The sequence below is a fragment of the Cavia porcellus genome, unplaced genomic scaffold, assembly GCF_034190915.1.
Source record: "Cavia porcellus strain 051 isolate PalLab524CR breed Dunkin Hartley unplaced genomic scaffold, mCavPor4.1 scaffold_6, whole genome shotgun sequence".
Lineage (NCBI taxonomy): Eukaryota > Metazoa > Chordata > Mammalia > Rodentia > Caviidae > Cavia > Cavia porcellus.
In genome coordinates this window covers 98192519-98208361 of record NW_026947489.1, presented here as the reverse complement: position 1 = coordinate 98208361, position 15843 = coordinate 98192519, and the positions used below count along the sequence as shown (strand labels likewise).

At 31.7% G+C, this 15843-nt stretch overlaps 1 protein-coding gene across 31 annotated transcripts in view; it reads right to left on the bottom strand.

Annotated features, from left to right (window-relative positions):
* Nucleotides 1-15843, bottom strand: part of Sox6 (SRY-box transcription factor 6) — a 559037-nt gene that overhangs the window by 262597 nt on the left and 280597 nt on the right. The window lies entirely within an intron of this gene.

Below are 15843 nucleotides of genomic sequence, written 5' to 3'. Positions count from 1 at the left end.
CTTGCCACTCCTTCTAGATGGTGTGAGACAAACGGAGTCTGCTATAAAACTCTGAGAGGATTTACTTACTTGATTCCCATCCCATGAAAAGAGAGAGAGAGAAGAGCACAGAATAATGTTTGCTCATGTGCTGTCCTCTACTCTCTGTCTTTTAGATGGGGCTATTTTTGGCCAATTTACAGTGATGAGAAGGCCAGAAGATTTGAAGAGATGCAGACCAAGTCCTAACATTAACCTTCTGTACTGATGTCAACAACCAGTAACCTCTACATTTCTTATTATGAGAAAAAATAAATACCTATTTCTTTAAACTACAGTGTATTGAGTTGTTTTTGTTTTCTTCTGTTACTGATATTTGTGATAACTGAAACATTCCTAACATACCTACTGCACAAGTTTCACCACTTGAAGTATAACTCAGTCACAATGTCCTCATTTGTTGCAAAAATTGAGATCACATTTAAGAAACAGTATGTTTCTTATATATAGTAAGTTGCCTGATACAGATTTTTTTTTTTTTTTTTTTTACTCTAAGACATAGACACTCTAGCAGGAGAAACTAAATGACTGTCAGCAAAGAATCTTTGGTGTAAGGCACAGTATATAAAGGGTACAGAGGACTACGTGCTGTAAACTATATTTGTTTCCCCACAAATTCATATGTTGAAGCCCTGCACCCCCCTCCCACGCCACATCAATATGATGGTGTCTGGAGATGGGGAGCTTGGAAGGTAATTGGGTTTATATGAGATTGTAGAGGTGAGGCCTTAACGATGGATTAGTGACCTTATAAAATGAGACACAAAGAACTCCCTCTTCCTCCTTTCATCCACCATACTCTCTCATTCCTTGTGTGAGGATGCAGGGAGAAGTCATTCATCTGCAAACCAAGACGAGAACTCTCACTAGCAGCCAAACCAGCCGGAACTTTGACCTTGGACTTTCCTAACCTCCAAAGCTGTTAAGTACATTTCTGTTCTTTAAGTCACCTTGTCTGTGATGTTTTGTTTTGGCAGTCTAAGCTAAGACATGATGTGACTAGCCTTCTTAGAATTAACTAGATAAGACAAAAAGAAAAAAAAAACTGCAATGTTACTAATTTAATACATCCAAGTACTTAACAAAAGGTAAATCCTCTTCATAGGCTTCCTGCCTTTCATTTATCCCTCAGTCTATAAATACTCCAAAGGATTCAGACCTTTGGATCATGGATGGAGAAAAAAGTATCATATTATTGTATCTTTCTGTTCTCACTGCTAAAAAAAAGGGAAATGTAGAATAGACAGCCAATTTTCCTCACAGTTTACTATATAGCAACTAATCATATTAAGTTTGCAGTTACTCAACACGGTTTCAAATTCAGGTTCTGCCAATTATTAACTCTGTGGCCTTGATGAAGCAATTTACAGATAATACCCATCACAGAGCTATTGTGAATACTAAGCCAGATCATATACAAAAAGGGCTTAGCCAATAGTGCCTGGTGTTATAGAAAGTACTTGTTAACAAATGTCACATCCAAAAAATGTATATATGTATATGTATATATACATATGTAAAATGTATATATGTATATATATATATGTATATCAGTGATAGATCAATGATAAATAATCCAGAAAAATTTTATCTGTTGTAAAAATTTTAGTCATCTCCCCTAAATATTCAAGAGGAAAGATAGACTTCCTTCTTTTCACACTATTGTTTAGGTTAACTTATTTTCAAAATGTCATAGAATTAAAAAAATAAGAAAGAAAAACATGGAGTTTATTCCAGGTATCATCCAATTAAATAAAACATTCCAAATGGAATCTAATTATTAACTACCTGAAAGCTTACCAAGTTAAAAACAAATAATGTTTCTAATACCTCAACAGATATAATTGCTTAATGAATTTATTATCTTATAAACATTACAATAAATATGACCTATGGTACAAACATAAAACAGTACAATATACTTTCTTCCCACAAATATAAGACTCATATGATCTTAACTATACACTAGAAGATTAGTTAGAGCTCATAGCTTAGATCTCAAACTTTGTAACCAGCCTCAACTTGCACCCGTAAAACATTGGTGAACACTCCTAAAAACCTAAATCAAGCATAGTGATTGAATGCCCCAGAGCACAGTATTAAGTTTAAAGTACATAAAAAGGGACAGAAGCTGGAGGTGGATAACTCATAAAGTGATATAAAACCTGAAAATGAAATAAATGTCTTTTACCAACTTGATATAGATGAAAGTTACAGATCACTTTATCAATAATGATTCAAGACCTAAATAACAGTAAATGCTTACAGAGTATTAAATGAAGCTGAAATACACACTTAGATCTAATGGGGTAAAGAAAATTCAGAGATTCTGAGGTCTCCAAAAAAGGAAACCAAAACACAAAACACTAGCGCAGACTAAAGCTTCATGTTCTTACTCAGATAGGTTTGAATGGTTGATTATGATGAATCAGTCCCGCAGAGGCAAAAGAAAGCATAGCAAGAACAATCTCAACTGAGTTAAAACACTAAAAAGTTTCTGTGATTGTCTTTTTCCCCCTTAGAAGTTCTATTTATAATGAAATATCACAACATCTGATTCTTGCATTCAAATGTAGTTTCTACTATATGCTTTCACTATAAACAATTTATTTCAGTAACAATGAAAATGTGTCTCTTTTGAAATATTACGGATGACATACACTATATATTATAAAGAAAGAAAAGTCCAAAGGACAAAATATGAATATTACAAAACTGAGAACTAAAGTAATTTAAATTCTTAAGAAATTTGTATTCAGTTTATTACAAATCATCATATAACCTTATTTAAACCATATACAATGAAAAATAATGTAAAAAATTTTTAAGTCAATAATCCCTCTTTCTCTAATTTTGATGTAATCTTTTGAAAATAGAATACTATTTTATGCTTTACTTTTATTTAACTATTTAATGCCTTACTTTTATATAGCTATTTCTAAAGAGTTTGTAACTATCATAGCTACATTCTTTCATGTGTCAAAATATTACACCATGTATTCAAATTTCTTCATTACAATTTTGCTTGCAAGATACTGTAATAGAAGTTTCTTGCCTTACTTTCAAGACTATCATTCTTTAGGCTCCTCAGAGAGTCAGATAAAAACTTGTATTTTCAAAATAACAGCTACAAATTGCACAATCTCATATGGTAAAATACATCTAAAACATACTTTTACATTTTCATATGATTTAGTTTTTGAAAAATCAGTCAACATTTCCTTAATTCATGAAGAAAAACTGTGTTAACACATACTTTATACATTATAGTTTCATCATTAAGTAATGAAATTCAAAAGAGTGAAGCAAATTAACTCTTGAAAAATCTAAAATCAGATGCCATACTCAGATTTTTCTTCGATAATTAAAATCAGAAAAAACTAAAGAAAATGTCAAAATGACCCAAAATGTCAATCTACCGTGTTGCTTCATTACAATGTCTTCCAATGTTAACACAAATGGCAAGACTTAGCAAGAAGTGACTTAGCAAGAAATGACCAAAAGAAAGCAGTTTCTTTCTGAATGCTAGACTCCAGTAGTATTTGGGTGAACACCACGGACATGTATATGTGTTTAAAGTGTTTGTGCAAGAGTTAAATATTGCCTTAGGGATTCGGGGTTTTTTTTAAAACAGATAAAGCAATTCTGATGCCCCCAAAATAGTATCAGACTAATTTTCTGCACTACAATTTTGCATTTGAGTCTTTATCCAATTTATCAAAAACAGAGGAGCACTCAAATTGGTTAGCCACCAAAACATTAAAATAAAACAGAAAGTTATATGAGTTTATTTGAGCTGAATTTTTATAGGACTGTATGTATATATGACTTTCACTTTCTAGAAAGTGGTTTTCTCTGAAACACACATCAGAGCCGCTCATCATAATGTAATTGCAAGCTGTCAGTCAGGGCCGCACCCTTAGCTCTGTGGCAAACCGCCAACACATCTGTCAGAAACACTCATAAGCTTCCGTGTGTTATTGTAATCCTCCACAAAGAGTGCAAGCCTATTCACTGATTTCACAGTTTCCAAATGAAACAATGACTTGCTTAAAAATCCAAATGAAACTCTTGTTTCCCTGTAGACCATGAGCTACTTTCTCACCAACTGACTGAATACACTAATGGTTATTAGAACTGAATTTTTTATGTACTGAATACACATGTTTAAAAACAAAGAGAGGTTTCCATTTTGTAGGATAATATGTATAAATACACACCATGTATCTATTTTTAATTGCATATGAAACAAACTGTGTTAAATGATTTCAATAAGTTCCTTTCCTTCAACTGTCTACCCTCTATCATCAAATATTACATATTGATAGAAATCAGTCCAGCAAGAAAAAAATGTGCTCTGGAACTACAGTAGGACAGTTTAACTATCATGGATTTAAACAATCTCTGTAATCCAAAAGAATCAGCTCTTACTAGAATAACTTGGAGGAAGAGGATGGAATTTCTGGTAGCCTCCATCAAGCAAGAGTCCAAGATAGCTCTTTTGTTCTCTGTATTTATATATAGGACCTTCCAAAATAGTTTTCAAGTACTAGAAGTCTAAAAATCTTAATAGTAACAAGATAAATACTTTGTTTAAAAAATCTAAATTGCCAAATATTCAGAAATCATAGCATTTCACATCATTTGCATTGATACCTTGCCTCAGTGCTCTCTGTAACAGAGTTCAGAAATGTGTCAAACACATTTATGCTTATCTCGCTACAAATTTTGAGAGAGAAACACATATGAATTACAGGTATTAAAGGTGTATCATTTCCTAAAAAATAGAGCAATTTTCACACACCTAAATATATACTTTTTCCTACTGTGTTACTCAGACAACATTAAAACTTGTAGAAATTATGTAAACAAAATCTGCAAACACAGCAAAATTTTATTGGTCCTCAATGATCAATATCATACATATTTTATAGACCCTACAGTGACCATGCCAAACACACAGATCCTGTGTTAGTATCTTTCAATAGTAGTACTCAGGTCAGACAGATTAATTTAAAACTTTGTACTATTTAAATCTCATTTAATCTGTTACTTAATAGTGTCAATTAGATGACAATATTCCAACATTACAAAAGATTCAGAAAGATCGCAGCACTTTCAATTACATACAACACAAACTACTCTTATATTTCATAAGTCATATATACTTCCACTGAGTCATACACATACACAAATACAAACATTAACATGCATGCAAGTTATATAATATGTATGATACAAACAAGTCACATTTTTAAAACAATAGTTACAAATTGCACAATGTAATAGTTAACCTTTTATGTCTTATATAACTTATGTTTAAAGACAATTGGAAAAGGACACTAAAGATTTGGGAAGCATAGGACATGCAAGAAAAAATTCAAGATGTTTTATGTCATGAAACTCAATGATTTTAACAAGGAGCAAATTTTAATATATGCATTTCATAATAAAGTACTGCATGTAGCCATTAAGTTCAAATAAAATGCCTCACATTTATCCCTTCCAGTAAGATGAGGAAATACAAAAATCTCACACAGAATTTTATCAGAGGAAAATGTGTTATTTGTACTTCATAAAATGATAATAAAACTATGCCTGTAGGTCTTTATTGGAAAGAAGTATAGACACTCATTTATTTTACTTCGTGTCAGTAAACTGATAGAATTCATAGGATCAATGTAAAGTTTTTTCCCTCCTACAAATTGGTTTTCCAGAACAAAAATCACCTATTTTTCAAGTTTGAAAAAAATGTTTTATTTGTTGAAATTAATCACCAATATGTTCATTTACTTGGAGATTATCAATTATCTTGTTATAGTAACATTTTAAGAAGGAACATTACAGTAAAACAAAGGAAGAAACCCAAATCACCAAATCTGTCATCATTAGGTATCATGGAGTTTATCCAATTCTAAATTTAAAAAATGAGTTTGGAATATTAAGTATGATAAATTGCCCTAAAAATAATAACAGTTATTATTCTGTTCAGTTCAGTTCAATTATTCAGTTATATAACTGAACATTTATTATTCTGTTGTTATTATTCAGTTAACATTCTTAAAAATAGTGTATGTTGATCTCTCAGTTCCTCATATAGCTATAAAGTTCATAAACAGATGTGGAAAGTGTTTTAATAAGCTAAAGACTATATATATGAATATCACAATATATTTTTTGCAAGATAGAAATGAGAAAAACATATTTCCATAATAAGAACAATTGAGACCAAGTAGTTTTCAAGTCTGCATTCTTAAAAACATGTAACTCACTATTTTTAATAGTGAGTTAAAAATGTCTATTTTATTTTATTTCATTTTATTTGTATGATAGTAAAAATGTATAAATTTTGTGGTTTGAAAAATTTTGAAACTAAGTATCAATTGTCCAAATATGTATACATCAAAAGCCACATTTTAGGACTGAAGATGTAGCCAAGTAGTAGACAGCTTGCTTAGCAGATATGAGACCCCCAGTTCAATATTTAGTACTACTAAAAAATTTTTAAAACACCTTACAATTCATTATTACTTTATCAAAAATAGAAACTATATGCATTTTTAAATCACTTTTCAAAAATTAATACTCTTATTACTCAAAGTCTGATTATATGTGCATGCACGTATTTGTCTAACATTTTGGCATACTGTCCAATAAAATTATAAGTTGTCCATATTAAAAATGGCAGAATTAAAACTTACTTGGTGTTTAGATAGATAGATAGATATACACTAAGAGAGACAGACACCTGTGACAATGCAACTATCACTTTGCTTAGGGTCAAAGTCAACTATAAAATGAAAACATGGATTGTGGTACCAATCCATTCACATTAACTGGCAATATCCAAACCAAATTTCAGGTAATAGATGACTCTAAATAGTATTCATGCAATAAACAGACAATTTTATTATTATAAAAAAACAAATGACAACATACTTTTAAAAAAAATTTTGATTAAAACTATTTAAATAGAAATACCACATCAGAAACTTTGCATGGAATTCTTGTATATTTCATAATCAGAATGATGATTTGGAGTTGCACAATGTAAGTGCCTAAGATAACATGATTAAAAGGGGAAAAATTATTACAAATAGAATACTTCTAGACAATTTGATAGAAGACCTTTCACTTAAAAAGAAATATTATAAAAAATTTAAGTCCTTTTTAAAGAGGATCAGAAGCACATGTACATAAATATACAACTCTAAGATAAGACATTCTCTAAAACACTAAAAAGATTTTTATGGCTTTAATTTCAAGTTAAATGGCTAAATTTTATTTTAAATCTTTATATTTTGGTTTTAGGCTATAAAACAATACATAGCACAAGAAATTCTCCCAAGTAAACTGACACAAGCAGATCTGTAATAAGAAGGATATTTGTATTAATTCTTTGTTATGCCAAAAAGAAACTCTATTCAATGGTGACAGCATTGTATATTTGCAGTTTAAGGAAAATCCTCTAGACCCATGTGATTTTCCTTAAAATTGCTGCAATTTAAAGTCTCCCTGATACATTAAAAGATTTTCTGGAAAATAAAAGATTACAAGTTCAAATTATAATTATTCACAATTTTAATGTTGATATTTAAATGAAGTGAAATGCTTCTTTTTTCTTAGGTTACTATTTATCAAGAAAAGTTCAATCCTAAAATGTTAACTCCAGTAACCTAAACCTGCAGCTATCTCCTCTCTCAAGTCTACCAAACTGCCTCTGATATCTATTGTAGTAGAGAATTAGATGTTCACACTAATCAAATAATCCAATTAAGATTGTTACTATATTTATAATATATGGGTTATTAATTTTCATAGAATTTAGGTTATTTGCTACTAAACACAATTTTAGTTTTTATTGTTTCAGGGATTATTTTATAGTTTGAAAATGGCACTGTGCTTTATCAATAGGCAAAAATATTTGTAAAGAATATTCTGACAGAAAATGAAACAAATTTTAACTGTATCAATTATACAAATATTTTCAAATGTATACTTCAACGGATATGTTTTAATTTTTCAGTGATTTTTATTCTATATTCCTTTCTTTATTCATGTTCCTATTATGGAATTCACCATTTTATATTAATGTAAGTGTTTATATTAACTTGCCCAAAACATATTTATTGATCATCTCCAATGTCCCAGGCAATATGCTAGAGGCTGGAAAGAAAAGGACGAATTAAACCAATAAGTTCCCTGCCTGGCCGAGCTTCAGTATGGTAGGGAATACAAGCATATAACCAGGTAATTGCAGAAGTGTGTTAGAAGGGCTAAGGTAGGGAAGTATAGTTGCTATAGAAACCCATGTGCATCAGTCTTTCCCCACATCCGTATCAAGCTTACTCCCTACTATTTCCTGTGTGAAATAGTAAAGCTAGAGTTTATTCAAATTTTCTGTTCCAGCCTATAACTATGCATATTTAACTTTTTATTTTTCAATAGTAATGAAATGTGTCTTAAACTTTAATCACCCTCTTCCCTCCTCATATTTATGATCACTATTACCTATCTCATAAGCATAAGAAAGCACATAGCATACACTTCAGTTGCAGGCTGGATAATAAATTATGATTTGTTATGTGAAGCAGACTTTCTAGTTTGGGCAGGTAAGTGCAGTCAAGTGAGGCTAACTGAACCATAATGAAGCATACCAAGCTATTTTCTTTCATTAAATGTAAAAAACAAATTACAATAAAATCTCGATTAACTAGACTAAAACATAGTACTAATTAACTGGATTTTTTTTATCCCAAACTGATAGAAGAGAATAATTGCAAAAAAAAAAAAAAAAACCCTCAGGAAGAAATTTTAAAATGTCAGCGTTCAACTTTTTTGTGTCTGCCACTACAGCTGAAATCCAAAGGAACCTCAATAAATGTGAAGAAAATAAAGAATTCACCCAGTTTTTAAAACATTCCATCACTCTGTATTGTATGAGAATTCAGACTCAATGATGCCTCTGAGATGCTGTCTGATCCCAAAGCAGGAGACATATTCAATTATATTACAAATATTGATCTACTCTGTCTAAGGCATATGTAAATGTTTTCAATAGGTGTGGAAAAATGAGCTTTCTGATGAATGCTCAAAAATAATTTTGTATTTTCCATTCTTAAAGTTTCTCATGTAAATAAAACATTGGTGTTTAAAAGTAACAAATCATTTTTATTATATGCCTTCTAAAATTGTAAGTTATATATTGTTCTAAGGTAAACATACCTTAGAACATACAACTACAAGCAACTAATATAATTTCTAAAACCAAACCATATGAACGCCAGTCATTATTCTATTTAGTGCTTCTGGAAAGAATTTCGTTCTCCAGTAAGAGAATACTTTTCACAAACTTCCAGGCTACACAGGAATTGTCAAAACGAGACACCACATAAAAAATTCTCGGTGTAGGAAGATCAGTGCAGCTTGATCTAATGACTAAGCAATGAGACACAGAAGAGTCTAATGAAGTTTGTAATCACTGTCAGTGACTTCCCAACAGGAACACCTGACAGCTAGAAATTGTCAGTATATATCAAGAGAAACAAGAACACTCTAGTACATCCTTATCACCCAATTCAAATGCTATTCAAATTCTTTAAATAAACTACTACTATCTCTGACATGACCAATATGTTCAAAGAAATGCTTATGGAATGCTTAAGAAATGCTTAAATAGTTATGTGTAGTGCCATCATACATAAAAGAAATGCTGGTAAGCATATTCTGAGAAATAAAAAATGTTCTTTTTGTACACTTCCTATTTCATGTGCCCTGTTCAATCTTTCAATTATTGTAGCCTAATGTTCATGATAGATAGATAGATAGATAGATAGATAGATATACAGATATACAGATATACAGATATACAGATATATAGATATATAGATATATAGATATATAGATATATAGATATATAGATATATAGATAAAAGAGCTAGCAGTGGTGGTGCATGCCTGTAATCACATTACTCCGGGAGGCTGAGGAGAAGGAATGCAAATTCTCTCCCAGCCTGGGGAACATAAGCAACTTAGTGAGACTCTGTCTCAAAACTTAAAAAAAAATATTTAAAAGGCTAGCATGTAGTTCAGTGTGACTGTCCTCAACTCAATCCTCAGTACCTCAAAAACAAAAGTACAGGTTAAATATTTAACATAACTTTAGTTGTCTATCTTATTATTATCTATGTTTGACATGTTTTGTTCTTGATATTTTAAATTAAACTTTAATCAAATAGCAAATAGATGCACAAAATGTTGAGGGTTTATTTTGTTTGTTCGAGCTTTGGTTTTTTTATTTTGTTTCATTTTGTTTTGTCTTTTTAGCAAGGATCAAACTCATGGCCACGCACTTACCAGACAGGCGCTGTGCCACTGAGCTATATCCTGACCCCTGAAATGTTGAGAATTTTTAAGCTATAAAGGATTATCATCTCATTCTATATACTGTGAGCTTGCAATTTTTTCTTCAATAAGGCTTTCAGAAGGAGATCATTATGAAAAATAAAAGGAAGAAATGCGTATAAATCTGATAGTTTTTCTAGCAATACAAAAACACAAATAAAATTTCTTGATGTTACTGTTCACATGGTCACGTAGATAAATCTCTGAAATGTAAACTTGCTGTGATGACTCACTCAAGAAAACAGTAATTTATCTTATTAGGTATTTGGGGACAAAGAGATGCTACATGGAGCTGTACCATCTCTTCCTCTCAGTCTCTCCTCCTTCTAAAATTTCTGTTTCTCACTTTACCTCCTTCAACCATAGCCAAATGCAAGTTTCTCATAAACTGACCATTCCAGTCTAAAAAGAACCATCTGTCCTGAACCTGAAGACTAATTATCCTGAACCTGGAAAATCCAAAGACAAATTAACAATGGTCAAATAAAGCTCTGGTCAACTGAGTTTAACTAGTTCTAATTACATGAGTCTGTACCTCCAGTCACCTCAGCTAGAGGCTCTGTTACACCCAAATGCTCCACCTGTGCCCCATGTCTATCATGTTGAATGGCTACACAGAATACAAAGAACACTGAGTATCAAGCAACCTCAAGTTTTTTTCCCAGATCCCCGTATACTAGCTATGCAATACATTAATCATCAATTTCCTTGTTCTTATATCAATATTTGCTCTTGCCCCCAATCAAAATTTTTATTACAATGCAAGTGAAAGCTCTTTGTAAAGTATAAACTACTATTCACAATTAGAGTATTATTAACCTAACAAACTAAGAACCAGAGAATTCTCTATGCACCTACTTACACTAATAAAGCCACGATATATTTGACCCCACATATAAAAGTTTTAGGATCTTAGCTATAATCAGGGTACTCCTTGGTTTCTTGCTAATTTTAAAATGGTAAGACACAAAAGGTATTGCAAGCAAAATTTAAGACATCTTTGAACTACGTTTAATCCACACAGGAAAAGAGAAACCAGCTCACTGGCCTCCTGTCTTCCTAAATGCCTAAATGCCTAAATGTCTTCCTAAATGCCCTTCATGCTTCAGGCTGTCTTTCATATTGTGAATAGCACACTGGCTATTCACTAACCAGATTTTATACCAAAAAAAGTGTTTAGGAGAGATAATGGAGAAAAGGCAGGAATATAGAATAATTCCTGAAAGATTTAACATTCTCTGGGAATGGGGTCCTGATTCAGAACACTGCCTTCCCCTTATTCCTGATTCCTTCAAATTCTTACTTAACTCTAGATTATGTTAATACCTTGCCTCTCAACATATTTGCATTTATAGTTAATCTACACCAGATCAACCCTCTAAATACTTCAGCCCATTTCTGGCCACATAGTCTGGTACACCTATCTTTTTTTAATTTTGCAATCCCACATTTTACATTCTCCACCTTCCAGTAGGATGATATATAGGTTTTGGTTTGTTTACAGGGTGGCTAGATTTGCTAATTATAAGGGAAATAAAGTGAATGTAAAAGTGGAGAAAACATATATGCTTAAAAGATAGGATTTTCTTCAAATTTCTAAAACTCTAAGCATTGCTACAATTCTATACATCTTTTAGTAGGTTTTAGGATCCATTCATTTATTTATCAAATATCCTAAGAAGCATTTACAGATATGTTAGTAGTAGACCTATAAAAATTTGTCAATTGTACATCATGCAGTGAGTTGTTATAATAGTTCAGCTATCAAAAATATGAAGGTATACCCTTGATTCTCCAGTAATTCCTCATAATGGCAATATACAAAAGTTATCATTTGACAGAGGGAAAATAATTTATATAATTGCTTTCAGTACAAATCCTGAGAGTGATTCTAATTTGCCTTAGATTTATTTCTCATTCTGTTAAACAAATCATACTTAACATGACTACATCCAAATACAGTTTTTTTATAAATTAGAATGAAAATTAATTTTTGACCTTTACTTTTTAAAATTCCAACCCACAAACTGATAAGCATTTATAAGTCAGGTAAAATATTACAATTCATTCTGAGAGCTAAATACCTTTGTATTAGTAGACTTGATTGAGAAAAAATCTAAGTGATGGCACCAAATCAAATTGCAACTTAAACAAAATTTAACTAGCCAAGAAACTAGTTTCTATTAACTATATAATTTAAAACGATAACTCTCTATTAAAAACAATCACATGAAGGTCAAGATTTTTCTCAACATCTTATAGAAGATCACCCAAGAGCAATTGGAGTAAAAATAATTTAATTTCATAAAACTCCAAGACTGTGTGAATGAAAACCGGGGCGCAGCACAGGTGGGTAGCTGTTTGAATGTGAAGTAACTGACAAGTTTGGCATACTTTGGAGGTTTCTATCTTTTACTCTTGGAGCATGACTATATTAGGATTTTCATCTTTTAAATAGGTAAGGTTTTCAGCAGGTAATAAATAATGTGATTTTGAAAAGAACTGAGGTATCTCACTTTTATCTTTTTAATCAAGAGTCAAATTGCTACGCCTAAAGACTTTTCCCTCTTCAACTTAAAGAAATGAACATGTCAGATTAGATAAATCACTAGACAGCTGCTAACAAAAACCTTGGGTTTGCCTCTTAATTTACTAAAGCCCAGATGCATCCAAATCAAAGAATAAAGGGGCCCATAAATGACAAACTCATAGCAAACCTTCTGGGTACACTTGGGCTTTCTTTAGAGACTATCAAATCTGTGTCTGACAAACTAGTCTTGGATTTAAATCCATGTAAAAAATAAAAGCAGAATCTCATAGCTCTGTCCCAGAGAACACCAACATTCATCTTCAAGGAGACTATAATGATGGAAATGGACTTCGTGTCTTGCCACAATGTCTCTGCTGGGAGCTGAAGCCTAATTAGGATGATTAGATATAAAAGTCTTCTAACAAGCATAATTTTAATAAAGCGTAAAAACCTGAAATTTCTTACACCTGCGATGATTTGCCATGTTTCATTTTCAATTGTCATATTCACGGTACTAGCTTCCATTACTAAGTACAGAATGGAGCAAGTCAACCCTGCTCTTTCAGTATCAAGAAAGTCCCTTCCTCTGGGCCATGAATCTGCACCTCATCTGACAAATATAACCACAGCACAAGCTCTTCCAAAACCCAGAGTGAAAATACGCAGCTCGTAATAAAAAAGAAAATAAAATAGATTTCAGGTTTTCTTAGGCAATTATTTCTATCTGAAACTTATGAAATCATCCATTTTTATAACTCTTTTAATAGTAATATTTGGGATTATTAGCATGATAAACTTCTCACCTATTCATCTTTTACTTTTAAAAATCTGCTCATCTTATGACTAACACCTTGGCATTCAAACAAATGCTATGCTGAGACAGAAAAAAATAAAACCTGTATAAATGACAGAGTGTTCAACCATGAACACATTGTCTTTTATGAATATTATAATCACAGAATCAATAAGCCTACAAAGAAAAAACAGGACACAAAACGTGTTTTGTCATTTCTGACGAAGTTATAAAAACAACAGACATTCAATATGCCAAGTGTTCTTCAATCCTTCATAATCATAGCCTTATTGAAGTGAGGACAAAAAGGGTCTAATTGCATAGGAGCAATCTCAATGTAATAGGTTATACACCCAGGCACTGCTGCACAATACAACAAAAACAACGTTCCCTGTGTATAGCAGAATGTCATCTCTCATTTTCAGGCAATTACCTTCTTTCTTGTCAACAGTTTTAATAACCTCCATCATCTCTAAAAGACTTTTGCTTCAGTTAAATAATTTTCAGCTTTTTAATATGCAAATGTGCTTGTTCATATGCATGGGTGAAGTGGCACTGCTACTTGAAATGTGTCAGTACATTGTGGAGCACCTGCACCTCGGGGAAGCTTGATTTAATTGACACCTAATACTATTCATTATTCCACTTAGTGAGCAACTCCTATTAGTCACCTGTAGGTTTTCCTATAAGCAGTGCTTTGGCCACCAATAAAAATATGAATATTTCTATAAATAGAATGTCCATATTTAGTAAACGGGGTTCACTACTGTTGGATCTTTGAGGGAAAGAAGGATGGTATGGAATCAATAGTTTTTCAGGCAATTTATAAACTTCTTTTCATATATATATATGTATATATATATATATATACATATATATATATATATATGAAAACTTACATTGGTAGACACAAGATGCTATGTTTGCTTTTACGTGGCTCAATAAGTAATATCCTGTACAGTGGAATGAATGTGTAAATTAATGGAGGGGTGGATATATGGAAAATATATAGATAATTGTTGGATGAGTGGAAGAATGAACAAACAAACAAATATCTATGATCTAAAATATACCGCTGGCTGGGAGTATTTTTAAGTCAGTAGAGTTTTCTTAATTCTAATGACTTCAGGCTGAGGTGTATTTGAATTGGGTTCTTTACTATAATATGTGACATACATTTTCCACAAAGTCAAAAGACAAAAGCAGAATCTCATTGCTAAACAAATTTACATTTACATTATCTTCTAAGGCAAATTAATAGCTAAGAGAATGCTACTGTGAGGTATGTAGGAGGATATTTTAAGTGACAAAATATCAAAATATCATCTGAGAGAATTATAACACATATGAGATTTTGTGTATTTATTGGTATTAACATAATAAACATGTACTGTAAGTGATTAAACTTAAGTCTATTAGTTCTTTTTGCCTTTATGAAAATGGAAGGATTAAAAATGAAAAGTATGTACAGACTTAATAATATCGAGATGCTTCTTTACCACATGGTCTGTGACCTTATTGTCCAGGCCACATTTCTTTCTGTCATTAAGGCATTTGTTAGCCCCAGAGGCTTAAACTACAGATGTTTAACATCCTACTTATGGACAGATCATCTGGAATACAAAGTGAGAAATCTATACTACTTATTAGTATATATTATGAGTGTAACAGAGATTTAATAGCCCATTCAAACAAGATTAGCAAAACCACAGCTCAGGGGGAAAAAGTATCATCTTAACTGAGATACATTCTCAAACCTACAAGTAAGAACAAAGAGCTAAAAGCGTATTTTCAGGTGGAATATACTCCAGGACATCAAAAGAAATTGCCACTAATTAAGGTTGTTTATATAGTAGCAATAAGAAACATCAATTATATCCTTCAATGTAAACTTAAAACCTTTTTATAGAACAGGGATTTTTAAGTAAGGTGGTAATCTAGCTCTTTGGAAAGCTTATCTGCAAAATACTGAAGGTGATTTTAAATCATGCTAATGTCCAGGGTCCAAAAAAAGTGAGGTGACAGTGGGGAAAGACAGTTCTCCTGAATCCCTGTTCCAATCATTTCTACGGAATAA